This window comes from Nelumbo lutea, chromosome 3, assembly GCF_056320005.1.
Source record: "Nelumbo lutea isolate HS-2025 chromosome 3, American lotus-T2T, whole genome shotgun sequence".
NCBI classification, from domain to species: domain Eukaryota; kingdom Viridiplantae; phylum Streptophyta; class Magnoliopsida; order Proteales; family Nelumbonaceae; genus Nelumbo; species Nelumbo lutea.
Genome location: NC_142686.1, coordinates 45,393,304 through 45,418,146, shown reverse-complemented (window position 1 = coordinate 45,418,146; position 24,843 = coordinate 45,393,304). Strand labels below are relative to the sequence as shown.

The window sequence follows — 24,843 nt, the reverse complement described above, 5'->3', positions numbered from 1 at the left end:
TAACATATGCCCGCCGTAGGGGGTGACAATTTTCTCCGACCGGGGTCAGGTATGGAGACTACTTTAGTAGGGTTGGAGTCGGGGATGGGGCCATCACTGAATCCTCAATCCGATTCAGGGTATGGGGATGGGAATGCAATCCCTGCCCCGCCCCAGCCCCAATTAATATATATAATATTATATATTATTTATATAATATTTATATTATAAATATTATTATATTATATATTATTTATTTATTTGATTAATAAATAACATTATAATAATTTCAATTAATAATTAATTAAACATTATACAAATTATAAAAACTCAAAAATAGTAAAAAATTTAAAAAGTAAAAGATTAAAATACAAAAACTAAAAATCTCTCGAGACTAATCTCTTTAATACCACTCAAACAAATTGAGAAAGACTTAAAGAAGAAGAAACTAAACAGATTATAGTCTATAGAACAGAGGTGGCGGCTAAAACTAAAACCCTAGTTCTTCCTTCGTTTATCGTTGCTGACCACTGTCATCGTCGCCCGTCAGACGTTGGACGTCTATCGTCGCTGACTACCACTCGATAAGAGGACAAAGAAAGACTCAAATAAGAAAGAACTGAATAGACTACAAAATAGAGGTGGTAGTTGAAACTAAACCCCTAGTTCTTCCTTCGTCTATCATCACTGGCTGTCGTTACCGTCGGATGTCTATCATTACCAACTACCACTCGACAGAGGACAAAGAAAGACTCAAACAAGAAAGAACTGAACAGACTATAGAACAGAGGTGGCGGCTGAAACTAAAACCCTAGTTCTTCCTTCGTTATCGTCGGCTGTCGGACATCGAATTTCTACCGTCACCCGGGGATTCAGGTCTCCAACAGAGAATTCATCCCCTGTCGAGTTTTGGGTAGAGGTGTAAATTGGGTCGTTCTGCCCGTGGCTCGACACTAACTTGGATTGGCTTGACACGACGGTCCGCAGGCCGTGCCAGGCCCGGCATAATCATGCAGGCCGTGCTAGGCCTAGGGTTTTAGGTCCATAGGCTGGCACGGGCCAACCCACGGCACGACCCATATATATTATTTATATTATATATATATAATATTATATAAAATATATAATATATTAATAAAATAAATAAATTTTTTTAATTTTATTATACTAATTTATTTAATTATTATAGATATAAACGATTGTATACACAAGATTCATATAAAATTAAAATTTTAAGTTTTTTGTCAATTTATTTAAATAAATAACTTTGGCTTGATGCACGGCCCAACCTGGCCCAAGGCTTGGCCCATGGGCCAACTTAGGAGAATTCTTTTCCCCAACGGAAATCAGATGGGGGATGATTTGGAGGTCGGGGTCGGGATGGGGAATGTAATCCCCGCCAAGAACTCGCCCCGTTGCTATTCCTATGCCGCCGGCCGGTTCAGTCCTTGTATCGACCCAGCTGTCAATTCACACTGGTACTTTGGTTCTTCTGTTCTTCAATCGAAGAATACTCTTTGTCCGTTTCGCCTTTGAACTAGACTGCTACTCTACAATTAACCTATTTCCACGTGGCAACTTTCCTTGCAATAGCCACGTGTCGTGTGGCACAGTGGCCAAAGAGTCCAGAGGCGTGCCACACAGAGACATGCAATTCCTTCGATCGTGGCGTCCAACTCGGGACTTGCCTCTCGCAGATAATTCCTGGGTGGATGGAAATTATCTACAAATGACTTACTGCATGCATTTAGGGTTTTATTTTATCACCTCGATTCCATACTGACTTTTCCTTTCTTCGCTAACACTAATTACAGACAACTGAAGATCAGTCAATTAAGAAGACCAAGACAATGAAGACCTACAAACTCTTATTATCTCTCACAGTCACGGTAGTGTTAATCGTCTCCAATATTTCTTTCCAAGCCCAAGCACGGGCTCCTCCTCCGATAACCAATGCAACTCTTGAGAGGGTAAGCTCCTCTCTGAAAAGGTTCGTTGATAAACTACCACAAATGCCAAAGCTCTATGGTTATTCCAGGATTTTTCCCATTCCCGCAAGTCTCACCATCGGCATGTATCAGAAGAAATGGGTACTTAATTAACACCACTCCTCCTCTCTGCTTCTTTCTCATGTCTGACGCAACGTAACTTTTATGCTACAGAAGTTCCACCGGGACTTGCCTCCGACGACGGTCTTCGCTTACGGAACCTCCCAAAACATCGCTACTGTTCCGGGTCCCACAATCGAGACACTCCGCGGATTACAAACTCATGTGACGTGGCAAAATCATCTCCCTCGAAATCACATACTCCCATGGGATCGAACCATCCCCACCGCCATCCCCAAGCACGGTGGCGTCCCCACCGTCGTCCATCTCCACGGCGGTGTCCACCAGCCACAGAGTGATGGCAGCGCCTTTGCCTGGTTCACCTCCGGCTTCAGAGAGACCGGACCGGCCTGGTCCCAGAAGACATACACCTACCCGAATGTCCAACACTCCGGGAACCTCTGGTACCACGATCATGCGCTTGGCTTGACACGTGTTAACCTCCTAGCTGGCTTGATCGGTGCTTATGTCATCCGTGACCTTATCTTGGATGGTATTCTGAACCTCCCACGTGGACCCGAATTTGACCGGCACTTGGTCGTTTTCGATAGGAGTTTCTCCACTGATGGATCCATCTACATGAACTCCACCGGCAATAACCCGTCAATCCATCCCCACTGGCAACCGGAATACTTCGGAGACGCCATTATCGTTAACGGCAAGGCCTGGCCGTACCTTAAGGTTCAACGTCGGAAGTACCGCTTCAGGATCATAAACGCCTCCAATGCACGATATTTCCGATTCTCATTATCCAACGGTCTCCCGTTTGTCCAAGTAGCATCGGACTCATCCTACCTGCCCTCACCCGTCCACACACCAAAGATACTCCTGTCACCATCTGAAATTGCTGACGTGGTCATTGACTTTTCAAATATAACAACGAAACAGGCGGTGTTGACCAACGATGCCCCATATCCATACCCCACCGGTTCAGCCGTGAACCAGCTAAACGGGAACGTCATGAAGTTTATAATTGCACCGACACGTCCATCCCGACCGGACACATCAAGGGTGCCGGCGAATCTAGCGAAATACCAAACGGCGACAACCGATGGGGCAGAACAGACAAGGTACATAGTATTGTATGAGTATACCAGCAAATCAGGAAAGCCCACACATCTCTACATAAACGGGAAAAGGTTGCTGGATCCGGCGACAGAGACGCCAAAATCCGGCACCACTGAGGTGTGGAAGGTGATCAACTTGACCGGCGATAATCACCCACTGCACCTACATTTAGCTTTGATCCAGGCAATCAAGGTGCAGAAGCTGGTGAATTTGAAGAAGTTCAAGGGCTGCATGACTACCAAGAATGATGCAGTCGCCTGCAATGTGACTCACCATGCAACTGGGGGTTGCTTGCCATACCTCCTTATGAGAGAACATGGAAGAACACTGTGAAGATAGAGCCCTGATACCAGACAACGGTAGTCGTCAAATTTAATCTGGTTGATACCGGCGCGCCTTAGCCGTTCGACACTACCGCAAAACCTGGATACGTCTACCACTGTCATGTAACATACTCTTACTCTAATTTTCTCTATCTCCTCTTCACATAGTTCGTAGGACAACATACACAGACCTTTTCTGTCAAATGGATATAAACGAAACGAACAGAACTGACATCTGCTGCATCCTCGAACTCGCACAGCTAGAGGATGTGGGTTCGATCGAATTAAACAAACCAGCTCACATATGGTGATTGACTGATTTTTTTCGTGCAGATTCTGGACCATGAGGACAATGCTATGGTACGACCATTGAAGCTGGTTACATAATATAGAAAGTTGGGAAAGAGAACAAATAAAGAATATGTTTGTTTTATTCCATTGTTATAACTTCTAATTAAGTGTATAATTCTATAATCTCGTTCTCGTATATATAGATGGATGTTTGGTATTCCTAAAATTAAAGGTACTCAAAACTTGTATTATGCAATTCTTATGTTCGCTCTAGTTGTGGAATTAATAAAAGTTCAGATTGATTAAAGATCAAAAAAAATTTGGTGGTCTCTTTCTATTAATTATTAAATGTCCAGACTCCAGGAATGATCAGATGTCTCGCCAGCTTTCCTTACTTTGAAGACGTTCTTATTAAATAATAATTAAGTGCAAGCTGGGGTAGAGGTAATGAACAGTGATCTGCTTAATTTGTATTAATCGAACGCGATGTTTGTTCAGCAAGCTGTGGAACCAATAAATTGTTCCACACCAGTGATAAATTTATGGGCCTTATCACCACAACGGCATGATTGGTTACCTAGCCTAATTTACACGCCAGCGTTGGCCGCAGATCTCGTCCAATAAAAAGAAAAATTTTGTCATGAAATATCTATTTCCGGCTTTTCAGGGTTGATGATAAGGCCACACGGCCCACGCTTCCTTGTTTTCTCGAAATTTTTGAGTGTGGGATGAGGTGGTTTAAACATTCACCCTAAAAAGAGTAACTTCATGAAAGGAAAAAAAGTAAATTAAGGGGTATTCTATAGTGTAGATGAGAAATTGGGTGGTGTGTGGTGTGGCATCCCAAATAAGTTAGTTGTTCTTCATCATGGACAAAGATGTGTAGATTGAACCACATCATACATATGCACGTGTTCTACAAGATTTGCTGCATTTCAATCCACACCTTGTGTTATGATTTCATGCATCTCAGTTACAACATGGGTTAATACACGATATAGCAGTAGTGGGAAATTGGGAATGCTTTTCCTAAAATCCAGTTAATTTTACAATAGCAGGTGCATAAAATCTTACCAATGGTGACGATAGTTGTTGCAGCAGCAAATAACGAGGGTAGGGGTCCAAATGGATTGGATCAAGATCCGATCCAATCCAAGATTTGATCGTATTTGGTCGAATTCGGATCACCCCTATTTGGATATTCGAGTCGGATAATAGGATCCGATCAGAAGTTGGATCGGATTCGAGTCACCCCTATATGATTCGAGAAGATCTGATCCGATATATATGTTATATATTTTTTATATAAATATATATAATACATATATTTGTACTATTTAATTACAAATATATTATTTATATTGTATTTTTGTAATTTTGTTATATCATTTATCTTTTATAAAAAAGCATGTATATATATGATGAAAATAATTAAAAATTTACTTGTATTTTTATTTTTCTTTATTTAAATTGGTATATTTATTTTTATTTTAATAATTTATTATTTTTTAAAGAAAACAAATCGAATCGAATTAGATCCGAATATCCGACTTCCCGATCGAATTTGAATTCAAATCCTTGCCTATCAGAGCTGATCGGATCGAATCTGCAATGAACAATGTCGGATCATATTCGGATATACCCTGAATCGAATTCTATCTAATTCGTTTGCATCCCTAACAGCAAGAAATGATGAACAATGGTGAGCTTCTACCCAACAATGAATTAGCAACAGAAAGCCTTGTAATAACCAATGAAACCAAACAGTGAGAGGAAAATATTGCACAAAAAAATTAAAACAAAATTATAGTGGAAAATGGAGATGAATCACTTACCTCTAACTAGGGCTGTTCACGGGTCGAGTTGGATCGATTTACTAATATTTTTCCAACTGATCCAACTTGGTCGGGTTACCTAAAATTGAAACCGAAACTGACCCTGTGTTAAGCAAAACCAACATGATCGGTTTGAGTCAGTTTTGGCTCTACGTAGTGGTGACTCAATTGCTGTTCATTTCTAGCTCTACATTCCCAAAGGAAACCGACATTTCCTTAATGTTTTGTGGCCCATCTATGGATCCAAATTTTGTGGAGGGAGCAGAGTTTGAGAGTATTATTTGTTGGAGTAAGATTTCAATTTGTAGGAAACTATATAATGGATGGATCAAACTATCAAAGCTGGCTGGATCCAACAAAAGCTAAGAAGATGCTCTCTGCTACTGTAGATAAATGGTGGGGGTGGCACGTTTGAAAAGGCAATATCTTGTGGTGCATCCACACCACCTAAGCTGTTGCAAAGGTGATGTGGTAATTAGAGTTGTGAAGCCACCTCTAATTAACCTGCCACAGTGTCATGCACACACCAATTAACCAACTCCATCCTTGTAAAAGCATGTTACCAGTTCCATGGGGCTCTACCCTTATCTTATGTATGAATGACTAGTGGCTTAAAACTTTAAATCTTAGTTCTCCGCTTCAAGTGCTTATAAATCATATAATCAAGCTGACAAGGCAAACTCTTCAAGAGGATGGTGGATCCCATTCCTTTAGGGTGATTAGGCCATTTGTCAATTTCCACATATTCAAGGGGCCCACAAGAAATGTTTTTTCATCATTAAAATAAATTTATAATTGGAGGAAAAATTCTTTAAGGCACATGCTTGCTAGCTTAAGAAAAGGTTTTATCTTAACGTTAGAAAGGCATCCACCTTTTGAAAGAAATTAAAGTGGTGTTCTGTAATGTGGATGAGAAATTGGTGGATGTGGATTAGTCCACACCACACCACAGTTCACAACTATTTTGAACTATGGATAAATTATGTGGATTTGACTAATTCACACCCACAGTGGCATTTTGTAGGTTTGGTGTGGAGAGTCAACACCACACCATTTGATTCCATGTATCCCATATATATTTTATGAATGATCTATACAGTTAGTCATAAATATCTAATTTTTGCATTTTATATGATAAATATATTGAAAAAAGGCATCAATAAATTAATATTAACCAATAAATATTAATTTTAATAAAAATAATAGTAAATTAATTAAAAATAAAAAATATATGTTTTCAATTTTTAAAATATTATTTTTATTGATGAAAACATTAAATAATTAAAAAATTAAGTAAAATAATTAATAATTTATTGATAAAAATATTATAAAATAATAATTAAATAAATCATTGCAAGATAAGCATAGCATCAACCGATTTGTGCAAACTAATAATCCATTGATTCCTATACTAGTTGTAAGATAAGCATAGCATCAAAATATTGGTCAACTAGTTTCCTAAAATGTTGTATGGATAAGCCACCACACTTACAATTAGTACTTAAACAAAAATAAAAGAACCACCATTATAAGAGAAATAAGAAGAAGAGTGCAAAGTGTTAGATAGTTTTGTATGCCCTTAGCTTCAATCAAAATGATGTACTTTATGAGTTTATTGTAAATGAATAAAAGTGCATATTTGATTCATGTTCCCTTGGTATGTTTCTGTGTGATGCCCTTAAACTGGACATTTAATGAGACTCGTGTTAGTTTAGAATGTTCACAGCCAGTGGGTCGTCTGGGGAGACCTATCCTAACAAGGCTGACATTGTGGTGCCACCAAGTCGGTTGGGGTGCCTTGTCTCAGCTACCGGGGTGAGACCCTAGGCACATACAGTTTAGGATTAATTGAATCTTTGAACTGGACCAGATTTCTAGTATTTCCCTAGACCTTGGAGATTGATGGGCAAAACTGGAAAGTTACACCCGACCCCTAGACTCGATTATGATACTGCACTACGTGTCAGATTAAGCTGTCTTTGATGTACCAATCAGTGAGATCCTTAGCGGGGGTCAAAACCTGGGTATGTTGGGACAGTCTGAGAATTCATCTCAGTAGGTGATCATAGTAACAGGATCAGCCCCTTTGTCGGACAAAGGTAATGATCGGGGATACACTCTCACTGATGGAAACCAAGACTGCCGGCAGCCGATTTCAATCGTTGAGATTTGTTATATACATTATGGTTTCGAAATGATTTGCAAAAGGTTTTAATTCCCGAGATCCATATAAGTAGAGAGTGCAATATCGTTCCTTGCAGCCGAGGGAGAGGTCCTCTCTTGTCGGGCAGTGTATAATCATTATGGGCTGAGAGGTTAAGTGTAAGACCATTGAGGATAATACCTGATGGACTAATTTTGCATCTACCCACAGTCCCTGGGTGTTACAAGGTGGCTTGGCCCAGGGACCACTTAGGGTAAGTGTTGGGCCCATAGAGCACATCTGATGGGTTTTCAAGGGGTGCACTGTCCATAACAGTGTATTCGGCCAGGCCTTGTAACAAAGGCTGGGCTGAACCCATGTGGCTGATGTGTAGATCAATGTTTGGGTCCCACGCCATACAAGGAAGCCCAACTGGGCAGTAGTTTGAAAAGCTAAATGAATACATAACCTTAAATGGGCCTTAAGCCCATTTCGAACTGGGCTAATTTGATTAGTCACTTAAGGGGTGAATTCTGAGATGAATCAGCTGATAGGATTGGGCCTAGACCCTATCCACTTAGAGAATCCAGGATCTAAATGAGATTTAGATCTGGAAGCCTCCTAATCAGATTAGTAGATGGCTGATCTAATCTACAGATAAGATAAGGGTTATCCCTTATCACTTAAAGTGACTTCTAATCCAAATATGATTTGGGTTAGCAATTCCTAATGGGATTAGGAGCTGATCCCTTTAAGAATATAAAAAGAGAAGGGGCAGCAGCCTTTAGACATGCAAGCCATAGATCCTTGTCTTCAGAGCTGAGATTGCTAGAAGAGAGAATTTTTCACCCTGCAAATACTCTTTTGTCGCCTCCTTCCTGCAGCCACCGCCTCCAGCAATTTGATCTCCAGTTCTTGGGAGAAATCAAGATTTAATCTTGATACCAATCTTTTGGAGAAAAGATTGGTGGGAATTGTATTCACAAGCCGTCCAGTTGATTCTTGGGAAGGGTCAAGTTCTTTTGGAAGAACACTGTTAATTCTATTCCACCCTGCACTACGCCATTTTCAGTGGGAGCAGATTTTGGATCCTTCATTGGACGTGAACACCTCCATTGGGAGATACTGCTTCTTTGTATCATGTATTATCCCTCTCTACTCCTTTTGATTCAGATCTGGTTCAGTTTATGGTTCAAGAATGATCATTGAAAATATGATTTTTCTAAATAGGGAATTTGATTCCTAGTTGAAGGGAGAGAAAAATTTTTGAAATTCGCCCCCTTTTCCACAATCTTTGGGCGTCCATATGATGGATTTTCTATCCCTTCACAAAGTATATTACACCCACAACATGCAAGTAACATAGTATCCGACTTGTGGAATTTGGCATGCTTTCATACTGCATGGAATCTTACGTGTTGATGATGGGTCATATAATCTCTATGTGGGGCTACCTGAGCATCATGTTCAGTTAATTCATCTACCTATTGAAATGAATTTGGGTAATTCTCCCATTTTGGGCAACGAAAGAACCAGCACCTATAATTGGCATTGGTTTTTGCCATGACTAGTTCCATCGGTTCTTTACCACATGAGCACATTGGTGTGCATATATGTCTGGTCATTACTATTCCAATTTATCAATATAAATGCAAAAATGAGATATGGTTACTTCACATAAATAAAGAAAACAAATCAAATGTACCATAAATAAGTTCAAAATGGTTCAAACATATCCAATATGTTAATCATATTCTTTGAAAGTTGAATTAAAACTAAAACTGAAACATTTCAATTTCGTGTTATGCACACATCATATTTGCAATATTGTCCCTAATATTGGTTATTTGTATATTTGCTTGTTCATTTTCCCCATCAAAATCACTCTAATTGGTGCTGTTCAAATCCTTAATAGTCACGTCTTCAATTGTTCATTAATCGATGTCTTTATCATGAATGGCTTCCTACTCAATAAAATTGTAAATGATGATGCATGCCATTACGATGTATCGTTGCATTCGTAAATTGAAACGTGGCATATTCTATATGATAGGAAATTTTTCCTTCAATATCCCAAAGTGTCTCTCTATAACATTTCTTAGTGATGAGTGCCTGTAATTAAACAATTCATTCTTTAATCGAAATCTTATTCTTTTCCCTCTAAAGACATTTAGATAATATTATTCACCAGAATAAGGCATTAGATATCCAGGTCCACCAGAAAATCTAGAATCCACAAAATAATATTTTCCTACAAAAGTCATATGCAACTGAATGCATTAGACATAGGCAAATAGACTTATACTAACTAAAAATGTCGAAATAAATTAACTATGGGAGGATGTGATAATTCTAAATGTGGTCAAGAAATAGTTTCTGCAAATACCATAGAATCATGGGCAGATCTTTCACAATTACGTAAGCGAAAGTAAATTTCATGTCAAACGAGCATACAACCAACATGTGGTACAACACGACTTCCTTCCCCTATATGAAATTTACTCGTCCAAAGGAACCCAAGCACTTATATGGGTACCATCAATTGTCCCAATACAATCTTAAGTGGCGATATATGTTGTCAATATATAAATAAAAATTACATATATAGATATATAAGACACCAATGAAATACCTAAAACCACGAGTAATATTTCTCTAAATGTTTGATATGTGATTGCACATCTTTAAATGATGGTGGTTGAATCAACTCTCTCCCAAGCCTATAAATTCTTTGTAAGTCCTCCTAAAGTGCGTACTAATAGTACTTTTGAAGTGTTGGAACATACTTGCAATCAATCAATATCTTTGATTATAACCAACCATCATAAGAAAAATAACAAGTGATTCCTCCACACTGATATTCCAACTGTTGGATGAAAGGCCATAGTCTTTCAAGAGATTAGCAAGATTTTTAAATACATGTCTCTCCATCCTAAATGTGTCGTACATTTGTCAAGATGATCTAAGTTATCCAAACACTACATGACAAATGTATGCCCATTCATCATCGATGTGCAATATAATTGTTTAACAAAGTATGTATTGTAGTATTTACTACTCCACTAATGAAGGTAAGTTCAAATAACTCATCACCGTCTTCATCCCATTCATTGAAAGGGATGTCATCTATTTCATTGATATCCATTGAATTCTTAGAAACATACACACATTGCTATACTAATTAAGATATGAAGTATGATAGAACATGATAAAACATAATGAATATATAAAAAATTAGCATAAATTGTGTATCAAAAAAATTAGCATAACCAAAACGTCAAACATAAGCAAAAGAAAAATAACCCAAAGTTTTCCATATCTAAAGATTCCTTAACCACTCAAATTGACATTCAGATATAAAATTCATAAACATTTGTCTCTAATGCTCATCCTTAAATACCTCAATTGCTTTAAAAACTTGCTAGTCACTAATAACAAAAAGTCATTCACAATATCCATGCATTCTATCACAGATACATCATTCTTACGTTGTTCCTCCTCATTCTCCTTTTTTATCTCTCTCTATTTGAATCTCTAGTAACCTCACTCTAGCTTTGTTGCACTTTGTCAATGCATCCATTGTAAGCAAGAAATTAGTTTCATACCTGATTCTCTTCCCTTCCCTGAGAGAACTAGGGAGTGAACCAATCCTTATCAATTTTAGAATTAACAATAAGGGTCTCAGGCGTAGATGTATAAGACATATGCACATCATTAGGAGAGAGATTAACAAATAGATCTTAAGTCTATGGGACATAATTATTCTTTTCATTTGATGATGCCTCAACATTACCCATAGATGTATTTTCTGTAGCACTGGTTCCAAAGAAGATGATCTCCAACTCCTCCAAATAGGGGCAACCCTTTTTCTTTATCTACTTTATCCACTTATGCTTTCGCATGAAGCATAAAAGTTTGGTATCAATATTTTATTAATTGAAACCCCTCAAATAAATGTAAATAAAAGGAATGTATAATAGCCATACCATAATCAAATAGTCACAAACACTCTCACTATCTGTTGGTTATTTTGTCAGTGGATCTATTGTAACTCCTGTATGGTTGTATATTTGTTGGTAGTTGCTAAACCGCTTCTTCAAGTGGTGGAATTTGTTTTTGAATTGGTCACAAGTATATGCTTTGTTGTGTGTGTTGTTGAATTTCTCAACAATATATTTCCAACTATCATTGTTAAATGTCGAGGTTGGTCTATTGTGAGCCTTCACTCGATCTATCATCAATTCAATAAATGTCTACTCTTTGGCCTCAATCCATGTGGTTAACTCATTGGTCCTATCTTCATGCAATACTTTAAACTGAGAGGCCATATATGTTTGTAGAATATGATAGAAATGGGTTATGTGAAACAATCAAATTCTAACAACTTGAATCAATAACCAACTCCTAATTGGACTTCTTGAAACTCTGTGTTCAAATATGCTTTAATGAAGAGTATATATTGCTTGATCAAATCATACATGCTCACTACTAAACCATTTGACTAGTCAATGCCACTCTTTATTACATGTATGGAATTTGGATAGAAACAATAATGGTTTGTTCAATAGAAATAATAAAAGAATTCAGAGATCTTTCAATATATCTACCTTTAACTCAGTATTAATTGAATGTTCCTCAACTTAGACATGTTTTCTTGATCTATAAGTCTTTTAACCTTGTCTGAGATAGATGACCTTTGTACATTGTAGAGTTCTGTGAGGTATATAGGATTGAAACCTTTCATATCGTATAATGAACAATTTATCATCTGATTTAAGTGGAAAAAGAAATAGTTTTGGTTATTTATGGATGTTTTTGAGGTGTTTGAGATTTTGAGAAGCTCATCAAGATAAATTGTATTTAGGTTTATTTTGGGTTGTTAGACTTAGTATCTGCTTTTTGTCTAAGCATAGAGTTTTATATATTGTGCATGCTTCCAGGACATGTAATTAAGGATGACAACTATGAGGCTGAGGTGAGGTGTAGAATGTGATACTCAAACTTCTTCAAAATGAATTGGGGCTTGAAGTTGTCGGTGCAGGATCTAGAATTCCACATGTTAAACGTGATGTTGGAAGCTCTATCAATGTTATATTCTTTTAATATAGGTTTAGCAAATATGGAATTTGTGTTGCTTGGTTGGCTTTTCCTAAATGGGGCAACTGATGCGAAAATAACATGATCATTAAAAATTTGCTTATTATTACCTTTCTATACTTGAATATCAAGTGAAAACATTATTCCAACAATACTATTTATTTATTCTTCTTGTGTGTGTGGTGGGACGGAGTGATTTAGGCACATCAATAGGGTTTCTAAGAATAACCACAAAATATTTCTTAAGAGATTGATCAAGACAAATGTTAAAAGGATAAAGAGAAAGACATTGAATGGCATATCAACTAATTGCAGACCCTATGCATTGCTAATTCATGTTCTTGACAGCATCCATCATCAGCAGATGAAAATTAATTGCCTAATTTAGTATCATCCCACAACTAAAGTTTTTGTGAAAAGTGCTTATGCAACTATAGCTACATAGAGTAGAGAAACTAGAAAAAAAAAAAGCTTTATCTATGTAGTGCACACTTTTTTATCTTAATTTTTTAACATGTTTGAACTGTTCTTAGTGCAAAATGCAGGTAATGACTTAATTCTATGATGTTTGTGGCATATAATGGCCTGGGGAAAACCTATCATGTTTTTTATGCCCCATTGTAGGTAGTATGCATAACTTGTAAAGATTGGTTTCAAATATCTTAGAACTGAGGGCAAGAAGACCCTGAAATTTCAGCCCTAGACACCATGTCATAAACTGGATTTAGTCCCATGGTCCAAAGTATCAATATATATGGTACCATAACGTATGACAAAAATTGGTTTTCAGGATTATAGAAATGTTAAATGCAAAGAACTAGTAATTTTTAATAGGTTTAACCATTAATGAACATTCTAATATATCTATATGTGCATATAGTTTGGTTAAAAAAAAAAACTCAGTATTGATTATTGAAACCTCTGAATACGTGATTTTGGTGTATCCAGATTATTGATATTTTTAAAAATGTTTCCTCCATTTATGCAAATTTGTCAATAATTAACTTTGGGGTGTTAGTGTACATTTGATCTCATATTTATTCCATCTATATTTTGCCAACAGTAGCAAGTTAGCTTTTATGATGGTCCAATACTGCCTCAAGCTTTGCAGTTCAGTTTTCAGTTAAAAAAAAAAAAAGTCAAGCCTTAATACAATACTAGATGCATGTCTGTCAGGGTGCCTTAAGCTTTTATATAGTGAAGAGACATCAAAGGGTTCAGTAACCCCACTAAGCTTTTATATAGTGATGGATTGTTGGGACCAGTTTTTGGGCTCTAAGTTAAGATAGACCAGCCAAATCATCAGCTTCCTTACTTGAAAATGGAAGCAAAGCAGATCTAGTTGGAGTTGAATGGGCTTCATTCTATCAATCAAGGCCATCTATTCATACACTAGTTACAGTTCGAACTGATGTATCAAAAACTTCTCATTGGATTGGAATTTATAAATATTAACAAGATATTTAGACTGATATAGAAGAAGCTTCAAATCTAGTGGCTTAGCTTATTTATTGAAATAAAAGACTTAAAGCTTAAATGAAAAAATTAATCCATTAAAAGATATTAGTGATGAGGTTTGGTTGTGTAGGTAAGTCATATGAATGCCACGTTTTGTAGTATTCTAGATATTTTCTATACAGCATGGGATGGTCAATAGATTCCAAAGCAACTTGGGAACACAACATTGGACCGAAGTAAAAAATATCCATAGCTACTTGAGAAGAACTAAGAACTATACATTGGCATACAATGGAGAGGATTCTATGGCAACAAGATATATACTATGTAGATTTAAAATTTTAATTAGATCATTAGAGAAGATAAAAGAACCATTATCAACAACCATACTGATACCTCAAGCAAATTTCAATAGATAAATAAAAAATTATAGATCAACTTTGATAACATCCAAATCTTGAGAGAAGTTTCTAACAGTTTGATTCTTTGTTTCCAACAACTGAGTTTGATTTTATGCTTTTTTTCTAAAGAAAATCAACAATAAAGAAAGATAACATACCGGCGGAGGAGAGCTTTGGTGGAGCATAGAGGCAAAGATCTTTGCAGGTGGTGGAATCTCCAACAGTAAAATGATGTAAAGCAGAGAGACAGAAATAGGGTTTTCCAGGGAGCATGTGAAGCAAGATATCAATGTTAATTAAACTATGGACGGACCCCCTCCATGAGAAAATGTCATGGCCGATAATATAGGGTGTAGACAAGGCCGGTCCATGATATAGTGTGAACTAGTCCCATCCATGACCAGTCGAACACCATGCTCATCCCATGGTGTGGATTGAAACGGTCCACCCACAAGATGAACACGTAACCGAACACTACCTAAATCAATCACAAAGTTGTGAATATCAGGCTAAAATGCTAAACTAATGATGTGGCATAGAATTGTGAATAAATTGTAACATCAAAATCATTATGGAATTATTGAGAAATTAGTTTCAAATAAGGGTGCCAATGGATCAAGGTTTGGGTTGGACCCTAGCTGGAATGAAAATCAATTTGAACAAATTGGATATACCAATGAGACATTGAATTAGATCAATGTGGACTTAAAGGTCCAAAGTATTTAATGGATTGGATTGGACCTGGTCCATTTGAAATGAATTTATATTGGATTGAGTCTGACTGAACTAGTATCTAATCCATTGGCATAAGATAAGAATAGGGGTGCTCATAGAAATAAAAGAAATACATATAATCTATTATATTATAAATAACAAATAATATTATATATGTACACTAACTAGTTCGGTTAACCACCGATTTTTCTTATTGGTTAACCAAAGTCAAACCAACCGATTCAGTTAAAATTTTGTGGTTCGATTTCATCAATTTGATTTGATATTTAGGTTTTATGGTTTTTGATGAGCACCGCTAGATAAACAAGTGTCAAGGGATGAGGTTTTGGTTGGACCCAATCTAAATTAAAACCAATTTAATTAAAAAGTTTGGATGGTCCAAACATTGAATTGGACCAACCCAAAATGGTACAAAATATTCATATGATTGGATTGGATTTGGTCCATCTGTAATGGACTTATACTGGACAAGATTGGATCGGACCAATATTTGGTCCATTGATAGCCCTAATTTGGGGGGACGAAAATTAAAGCTTTGAGGTGTATTTAGTTTATTTTGAATATTATTTGTTCCCAATAATAAACTGAGTTTATTGTTGAGTTATAGGAACATTCATCCCAAAATACAACAGATCCTCAATGAGAAACTACAATCAATAATGTTGAAGAACCAGCTCCAAGAGTACTTTCTATAATTCGGGTTGAGAGAGATTATAGGTGCAAAGGAAAATTTTCACAAAAATGAAAAAAAAAAACTAGATTAAATATTGGACACATATCTAATGTTATATATTTATAAAAAAATAAAATATTGTGTACCTCTATAATATTATACATTCATTATATTGAACAAAAATAAGTATTATACATAAGAATTAATTTTATCAATGGTGTAAATGTAATACAAAACTTAAAGTCAACTTAAAAATCAAACAATTTTCCTCTCTTTTCTTTTTTTGAGAAAAAAAAACTATTATCCTTTTTGGATGGTGGGTTATTGGTTTGGATCAAATGGATTAACTAATGATATCATAGTTAAATTATAAAACTTTAAAAAATACAAATAATCAAAAGAATGCAAAAATTAAAAAAAAAATTGTATACATCTTTAATGTTATGTATTAATTATATCAAACAATAATTTAGTGTAATAAGTAAAAAATATTTATATAATGTAGATCAATGAAATATATAATTTAAATTTGATTTAAAGCAAAGTTAATTTCCTATATAGATGGTGGGTCAATAGTCCAACTTTTCAAATAAACTCATGGTTAAAATTTAACAACAACAACAACAATAATAATAAATGTCATTTTAATTTAACCAAGATTCAAAGTATTGACACGTATCATCCCATATCGATCGATATGTATTGTGTCGATGGCTTCTCGATACGCCCTCTAGGGCTTGTATTGGGTCAGACCATGGTTCATAGGGTAGCTGGGCCTTAAACCAAACCCTCTGAACTAGTTTTGAAAAAATAAAAAAACTTTAAAAAAAGTATCGATACAGGATGATACGCCCTACCGACATATCACCTTGCATCGATACTTTGAACCTTGCTTGTAACAATATAAACCCATATATTTTAAAACTTACTCAATAGCAAAATCATTGTTTATCCAAGTGATGACTAAATAATTCAAATATCTGAATCAAATTGGCAACCCATGAAATCATAGTTATATGATAAAATTTTTAAATATAAATAAATATATAAAATAAAAAAAATTGTAGAAAAATAAATACAATTGTGATATTTTTTATTAATCAAATTAAAAAAAAAACAAGTGTAGTAAAAAAGGAATATTTTTATTGATGATGAAAATGAAATTATTTTCCTATTTATAGTAGAGATCAATAGTTCAATTGTTGGGTCAAATCTATCAACGTTTAATGCCATAATTAAATAATAAAACTTAATAAAATATAAAAAAAAACACAAAAATAAAAATACATAAATTTTACAAATAAAACATTTTGGATACATGTATAATATCGTATATTTATCATATTAAATAAAAACAAGCATACATAACAATATTATTTTTACACACATAGAAATAAAAAATATAAAAAAATTGAACACATCTATAAATCTATATTTACACTATTATTAAAAATATGAATAGGGTTGTAAAACTTTCTTTTAATTAAAACACCCATTTTTGAATTTAATCACTATTTAATTGTGAGGTTTAAAATGTAGTTTTAACTAAAATTTTACCCCATTCAATTCCATCTCTTGAAATTTTACATTTTTCTTTTTGATAAATGATCAAAAAAATATACACTAAGGAGATAAAACATTACAAAAAGAAAAGTCCAGCCAAGTGACTAAGCCTGTCAGTGATACACGAAACTTTGTAGCCCAATATAAGGTGATTACATAATTAGATTCAGATCATTTAGAATTGCCACGTGAAAAATACTAGCGCATTTACTAGTAGATATATATAGATACCTTAAATGCATAGATGCTGATGTGGCACGACTTCAGCCTTCGGGTCAATTTTTAAAATATTGTCTAGAATAACCATGGGTGACAAAGGTAACAGGGATCAAAACCAAGCCATTTTACCCCCAATGATGTATATATCATCAATGGGATCAACCTCTCAATGGTGCCACGTTGACTTTTTGTAAGATGAAGAGCTTTAAATACGTTGGACTGACAAAATTGTGACAACTTTCAAATAATGATGTAGGCCAAAAAGAAAAGAAAGAGTAGCTAGATTTTGGCTTGGAATCCTTCTGGTTCTGGTTTTGGCTAACAACCTTAGCTTTTACATGCAAGATTGTTTATTTCTCTCTGATCAAGATGTCTTGGTGGATGACAAATTCATTTTCACCCCCTCTTTATAAAGGACTTAATGTTCCTTTCAACAATGGTTAATAAAACCAATAAAAGTTTGAGAACAAATCAACGCTCACAAGATTGCCCCCCATAATGTCCCATAGCACATTCTTGCCGTGTATTGAGAATATCTCAATGATAATCCCATAAATGATGATGTCATCATCGGGAGATGTTCCTAATACGCGGTGAGATGTGATGTGGGACGTTGTGAGGGAAAATCTTGTGGGAGGCTGATTTGAACTCTAAAAAATTCTTCTAAAAATACATGATGTGGCATTTTCATCCATTGTGATAATTAAGGAGTATTTTCCCTATTTAGAAAAAGAGTAAAAAGTTTAGAGTAAATTACAGATTAGTATCCTCTACTTTGGGGATAATATTAGGTAACGAAGATGAAGATGGTTGAAATTGTGGATGCCGCGCGGGGACATACCAGAATAACTAGATCTTGTTTGTTGGTTGCAAAATCAACTTTGTGTGCAATTAACCATGATTTTTAAAACTGAACTGGTCAAAGATCCAGTTATCGGTTCAAACGGTCTGACCATTCAACCCGAATGATCGGCCTGTTTTGACAATAAAAAATAAAAAATAAAAAATAGTTAAAACTATTTAAATGGTTCGAACAATTAACTAACCAGTTCAGTGGTTTATTGATCAAAATCAACGGTTTTAAAGAAAAAAACAGTTTTAGGAAAAAACGGAATTGATCAAGTGACCGGTTCCCGATTTTTCCAATCCGACTGTCCAGTTTTGAAGACCATGCAATTAACACTACTTGGACAAATACAATTAATGGTCGTGGAATTTGCTACTGATGACCACCGGCCGCTTTCATCAACGAGTGCATGTTCTGGTTTGCTTGTTGATTTCACATTATCGCATGATCCCATCCCAGTTCTTTTCATGGTTGTTAACGGCATAATTTATTTGTCCGAAAGAGAGAGAATAGAGAGATTTAGAAGAATTTCGCTGGTTCCGTGAAACGACTGACTGACTGACAATCAAGACATCTTGTTAATAGTTCAACAAAAGACTGACTGACTGACAATCAATTTGGGCTCTCCATATTTTCCATCAAACATGGCTTAAAAAGCTTGTCCATATAGAATCCATCTTGGAAAGCCAGATGTTACTCTGTTCTTCAGCCCTCCCAAATGAGAACGTGTTTACGAAGGATGACTTTGGATTAATTCGTAAGTGTGTTTAAACCCCAGATTTTTTTTCTTAGGTGTTTGGTCTTTGCCAGCACTATTGCATTAGAAGTCTTCCATCTCCCTTAACTTAGATCACAAGCCCTTTGTTTGAGTCATTCCCAATGACAAAGGAAAATTTTGCCTCATTTAGCTAGTTGGAGAACATACATCTTATCAAATGCATTTTATATGTTAATTTAAAAATTTAGGGATTCATGTTTGAAGTTTAGGGTTAGGGTTTAGATTTTAAGTGTGAAAATCAAGAGGTGGTTCGATGATAGTAGGAGAAAAGTAATGCCCAATGATAAATTGGGATAGAAGTGTTGAAGAATTAGTAGCAAAGGAATTCATTATCTCCATATCGATGTATTGATGGAAAAGAAAACTTTATATTGATAGCAAAACAAACCAAGAGCTTGATTCTTCTTCTCTTCCAAGCAAAGAATTCTCTCTCTCTATACCCCAATGGGATATTTCTCTGTGTTAAATTAAAATACGCCATTCCAAAATATTTCCCACATTCCATGCTCTTGTAATGCTGCATTATGCCTAAGTTTCTTCAAGGGATTTTCCTCCTTTCTTTCCACACCTCTCTGGGAAGAGGAGGACATTCTAATGCGTCTTATGTTTCTGTTGCTGATGTCCGAGGGGGTCAGGATTTTGGTGGGAATTGATAGAACAATGAAAAGAAAATAGGAATCAGTAATTCAGTTTTTGGGGCCTAATTTAGTATTCCAATTAGTGTCAACAACCTTGATATGTCATTATGCCATATTGTTAGAATTTAGAAAAAAAAATGCAAGGATGATTAAAGTTGTGTTTTGTACCATTGCCACTTCTACTTGCAAGGTTTAAGGTTGGTGAATACAAATTTTTCATAAATTGTCTTGTGACACCACACAAATCTACTATCAACAATTCACGTTCAAACCCCCTACCAACATGATCTGCACATCTCATTCATGATAGGTCTCACTTTTATGGTGGGTCTCAGTCTCATGGTGAGATGTGCAGTATTAGATGAAATTGGTAGGGGGTTGGGATGTGTTTTGTTGGTAAGAGATTCCAATTCCACTAAATAACTATTTCTATTAAAAAAATATAGGCATTGGATTGGGTGTTGGCATTTATAGTAGAAACACACAATTTGATATTTTGTAAAAAAACAACAATGGTTAGAACTTAGGGGGTGCTCACGACCAGCCTATTTTTGAAAATGAACCGATATTACTGGTTTCTAGAAAATCGATAATCAAAACCAAATCGAAACCAATCGATTAACTAGTCGATTGGATCAATTTGTTGGTTTTTCAGTTTCTTTTATATTATAGTATATACTATAAATAAATATAATAAAAAGTTAAAAAAAATAAATAAATTTCTTAAATTACCCTTATAATCGATGAAATTAATTAACTCTACCCTTACTATTTATGTATTTTCTTAAAGTAAATTCACAAATTTTCTGACAATTGACATTGTCGATAACACTAATACAAAAAAAAAAGCAAAATGTCAAAATTTTCTTCACTATTCCTCAAATTTCCAAAATAAAACGAAAATAAATCGCAATTGGATGAAAAAAAATCAGAAAAATGGGCTCCTTTGGCATCGCACTTGTGGCAGTCCGGGGGGAAAGTTCCATTGAAGAAAAAATTGGCATTCAATTGGGGCGAGAGGTAGCAGAAATTTGTGGTGAAGATCTGAAGTAGACGTAGCAGATCTGAGCGGATCTGGTTTTGGTTTTGGGGCCCGTGATTCCTCCTCCTCGGGCATCAATGGCTGGCTTGAGACAACTGCAAAGTTGATGTCTTTGCAAGATCCACCATACTCAGCCTTCCCTTCAGTAATCTTCTCATCGTCGGCCTTCCCTGATCATAAAAGAAGAGAGAATACAAAATTGAAGTGTGGAGTCTCGGACGTCGGTTGCAGTTTCATCCATGAGTGCCTTTTTGCAGCCCTCCTCGTTTGTTGGTGTTACTCTTGCTAAATCTGCTAAACCAACATTAGGAAAATCTGCATCATTGATCACTTCCACCGTGAAATTCGTCAATGATGGATTAAATGATCCAGCTTTCTCTTCGGGTAGCATCCCTTAGCAATGTTATTTAGATCTAAGGGACGGTAACCTGGGAGGCAGTCCAGCTGACTGTCTTTATCTGGTGAAGAGAAAATTCCGTACACCCCGCAAATAGCATTCATTGTGCAGGGCTCGGTTATCACTCTCCACCACCTTCCATTGACTATTGTTCTTCTTCTAGTACACATATTGCCTCAAATTTCCATGGACATCCAGCGTTACTGTGGTAACAGTGCTCGGTGGGCTTTGGCACATCCTTTGTATTGGGAGGATGATGTTTGTAGCGTTTTTGGTGTCACTAACGGATTCAACACATTTAATAAACAATCAGTCAATCACCCCTGCCCTAATTACCTTGGGGTTGAAACAGGATTTCTCCTGTTAGATGGTTGTTATGCACATCTAAGAGCTCAAGAGCTGTGGTGTTGGCAATCTCAGGAGACTCGCTGGTAGCCATGGCCTCCCGTCCCGTTTCTCTTGCTCGATAGAACGATTGAACGATGACACTTGGCACGCGAGTTGTTTACTCTGTTACAACACTTGTCTAATCCCTAGAACCCAGGAAACCACAGATGATCCTCAGAAAGTAGGGAAAGAGATGGTCCCTTCCGCCTTCAGCTGCTTATCTCTACCCCCGCTGGCTCCCATTTCCACCTCTCCTGCAATCTCCTATCTAAATATTTCCAACCCTAAAAAACCTCCTCCTTCTTCTCCTTCTTCTTTACCAATTAATAATCTGAACAATACCTCCCACTCTGATTCCGAGACACACAGTCAAGTTTGAAAATTCAAGGGTGGCTCCCAATCTGAATCAATGGTCTAGGGCTCGTTGTATACGCGTTGGACGGAGATTAGGCCGCTCTCTAAGTCAAGGGGACACTGATATAATCTCCCTGTTGTGGGTGGGGAGGGCAGCCTCAAGAGCTTGATTTCGAGATAGAGATACAAAGAGACCAAGGGGAGGAGAGAGGGTCAGAAATAGGGCAAAATAGATCTCGTCAAACCGGTAAATGGAAAGGACTATTATTTTCTCAGCGGTATATAAATACTAAGGTAAAGTTAGCTAATTTCCTAAATTATAGGAGTAGTTTAAGAAATTTGTCCAAAAAATATATAAAATATTATATTTTTAAATAATAAATAATATATTATAATATAAATATACGTTTTATATATAATGCATATTTATTAATTTATAATATATAGAAAATAATATATATATATATATATATTATACATAAATATACATATAGTATATAGAAATATATGCATATTGGTTGGTTTAGTTAACCACTGGTTTTCTATATTGGTTAATCAAAACTAAACCGATTGGTTTGGTTAATTGGATTTTTTAGTTTGGTCTCATGGTTTGATTCGGTTTTTTTAGTTTTTTGGGTTTTTTTGCTCACTCCTAACAATGAAACTAAATGTTTTATTAATAACTCAAAGAATTTCTGATAGAAAAAATATACATTCTCGTAAAATTTATATTGATCAGCCTAAAATGTTACAAATAGAAGTGGCAATGGTACCAAATACAACCCAAATCTTACCTAATCTGCATTTCTTTACCAAGAAATGCTTGGTTTTGAGCTTGAATGTAGATCCCCCTTCTCCCAAATTTACCATGGCATGAACTTCCATCAAATTGCTCATAATGCAAGGCAGGTCTATGATAATAAAACATAAATTTTGACTCTAAAATATATATATTTTCTAATTGATAAAGGTACCCTCATGGCCTCATGTATAAACAAATTGATTTCATAGTTTCAAGTTTATTTTATGGCCATTTACTAGAATACCCCCTATAGTTTCATGAATTTACTTAAACCTACACCATAATTCATTTACTTAATGACCTTTTACTGAAATGTGTTTGTTTTGCCATATGGAAATAGTAAATTGATCACCTAAACTGAATGAGAAAATGTTCAAGTGCATGGGTCAATGATTATTTATTCCAAAATTACCTCTAATACTTCTCTGTACATAAAACAAAGTTGACCAAACCTAGCCAAATAGAGTGGTTGCTCATGTTTTACTAGGGGAAAATTGGTATTTTCATTTTCATTTTCTTTTGACTAAATTTATTCAAACTTCAAATGGACATTAGGGCCAAAATTGTCATTTTTTCCAATCATCTAATGAAAGCCGATTAAGTAAATGGATTACAAATTTTATGGATGTTATAACAAAACGCAAACTATATGGTAGATTTTAGAATGTGTTTGGAAGTATGGGTATTTTTTCAATAAACTTTGCCGCATAGGTGCCACTTCAGCATTTCCCCTCTCATGATCTTCTGTACGCATCGAGAATAGCAAAAGATGACTTTGGTTTCTATGCACACCTACCGTTTAGGGAAGTTATTTTTTTAAAGCTTCCCCCAATGGTTAAGTGTTTTTTCACTGTTGTGCTCATGTGGTGCCTAGTAGCACCTAGTTGCCATAAATGGTTGCAATTATTACCTTTCTCGATTTTGCAAGCAAATAAAGTACACGTGGCTTGAACTTTCTGACATAGTGAAAAGTATACCTCCTTTGTTAAAATTCTTTAACAAGATGAACAAAATGTACAAAAATGCCCACATGCAATTATTATTTAGGCCAATTTCTACAAAAAGAAAAGAGAGTTTATAGTTGCAGTTTTATCTTTGATCAATTGAGAGGATTGACAAGTTTGAAAATAAATCAATTTTAGAAAAGAGATTGGAAGGGGTAGGGGTAGCAAACTAGTGATTGATATGAAGAGTAAATTTGGAAAATGAACATTTTGATCAAAAGTAAATGAATGGGTATTTTGGACATTTTTTGTACCTCTTGTTAAAGGATTCTAAAAGAGGGAATCTACTTACAATTCAAAAGTTCAAAGGAGATGTTTGCAATTACCAAACTTTGGGGAGGTTTCAATAATAGTCAAAAACTTTTGGGGAACCAATCTCGGTTGGTCTTGGAGCCAAACTTGCTTTAAAATAAACTCCAAAACATTTTTAAGGATGTAAAGATGTGAATCAAAGCACTCATGGTTACAAAAGCCATGGTCTCTCTTGATCATTGGGTTACTTAAGTGATTTTATCATTTGTTTTTATTTTAATATTTGGATGTATATAATAGATAATGTAAAAGGAATTATTTTACAAAAAATTAATTATAATGATAAAATTTGAACTATATATTAATATATTATGATGACCTACGTATTAAATTACTCAATTTAATCAATAAAGATAATATAAGTTATAAACTATATATTTTCATTGTTG

General features: G+C 35.5%; 1 long non-coding RNA gene and 1 pseudogene across 2 annotated transcripts; one reads left to right on the top strand and one right to left on the bottom strand.

Moving 5' to 3' along the window:
* The first annotated feature begins 1,769 nt into the window (after positions 1-1,769).
* Positions 1,770-4,048, top strand: LOC148864662 (multicopper oxidase LPR1 homolog 1-like; annotated as a pseudogene). Its single transcript, XR_016109483.1, has 3 exons — positions 1,770-2,069; positions 2,142-3,601; positions 3,812-4,048. The product of XR_016109483.1 is annotated as a multicopper oxidase LPR1 homolog 1-like (transcript).
* A 16,845-nt stretch (positions 4,049-20,893) lies between these two features.
* On the bottom strand, positions 20,894-22,565 carry LOC148864661 (uncharacterized). Its single transcript, XR_016110386.1, has 2 exons — positions 21,932-22,565; positions 20,894-21,489 (listed from the first exon to the last, which is right to left on the bottom strand). It is a non-coding gene; the product is annotated as an uncharacterized LOC148864661 (long non-coding RNA).
* Positions 22,566-24,843: the final 2,278 nt, after the last annotated feature.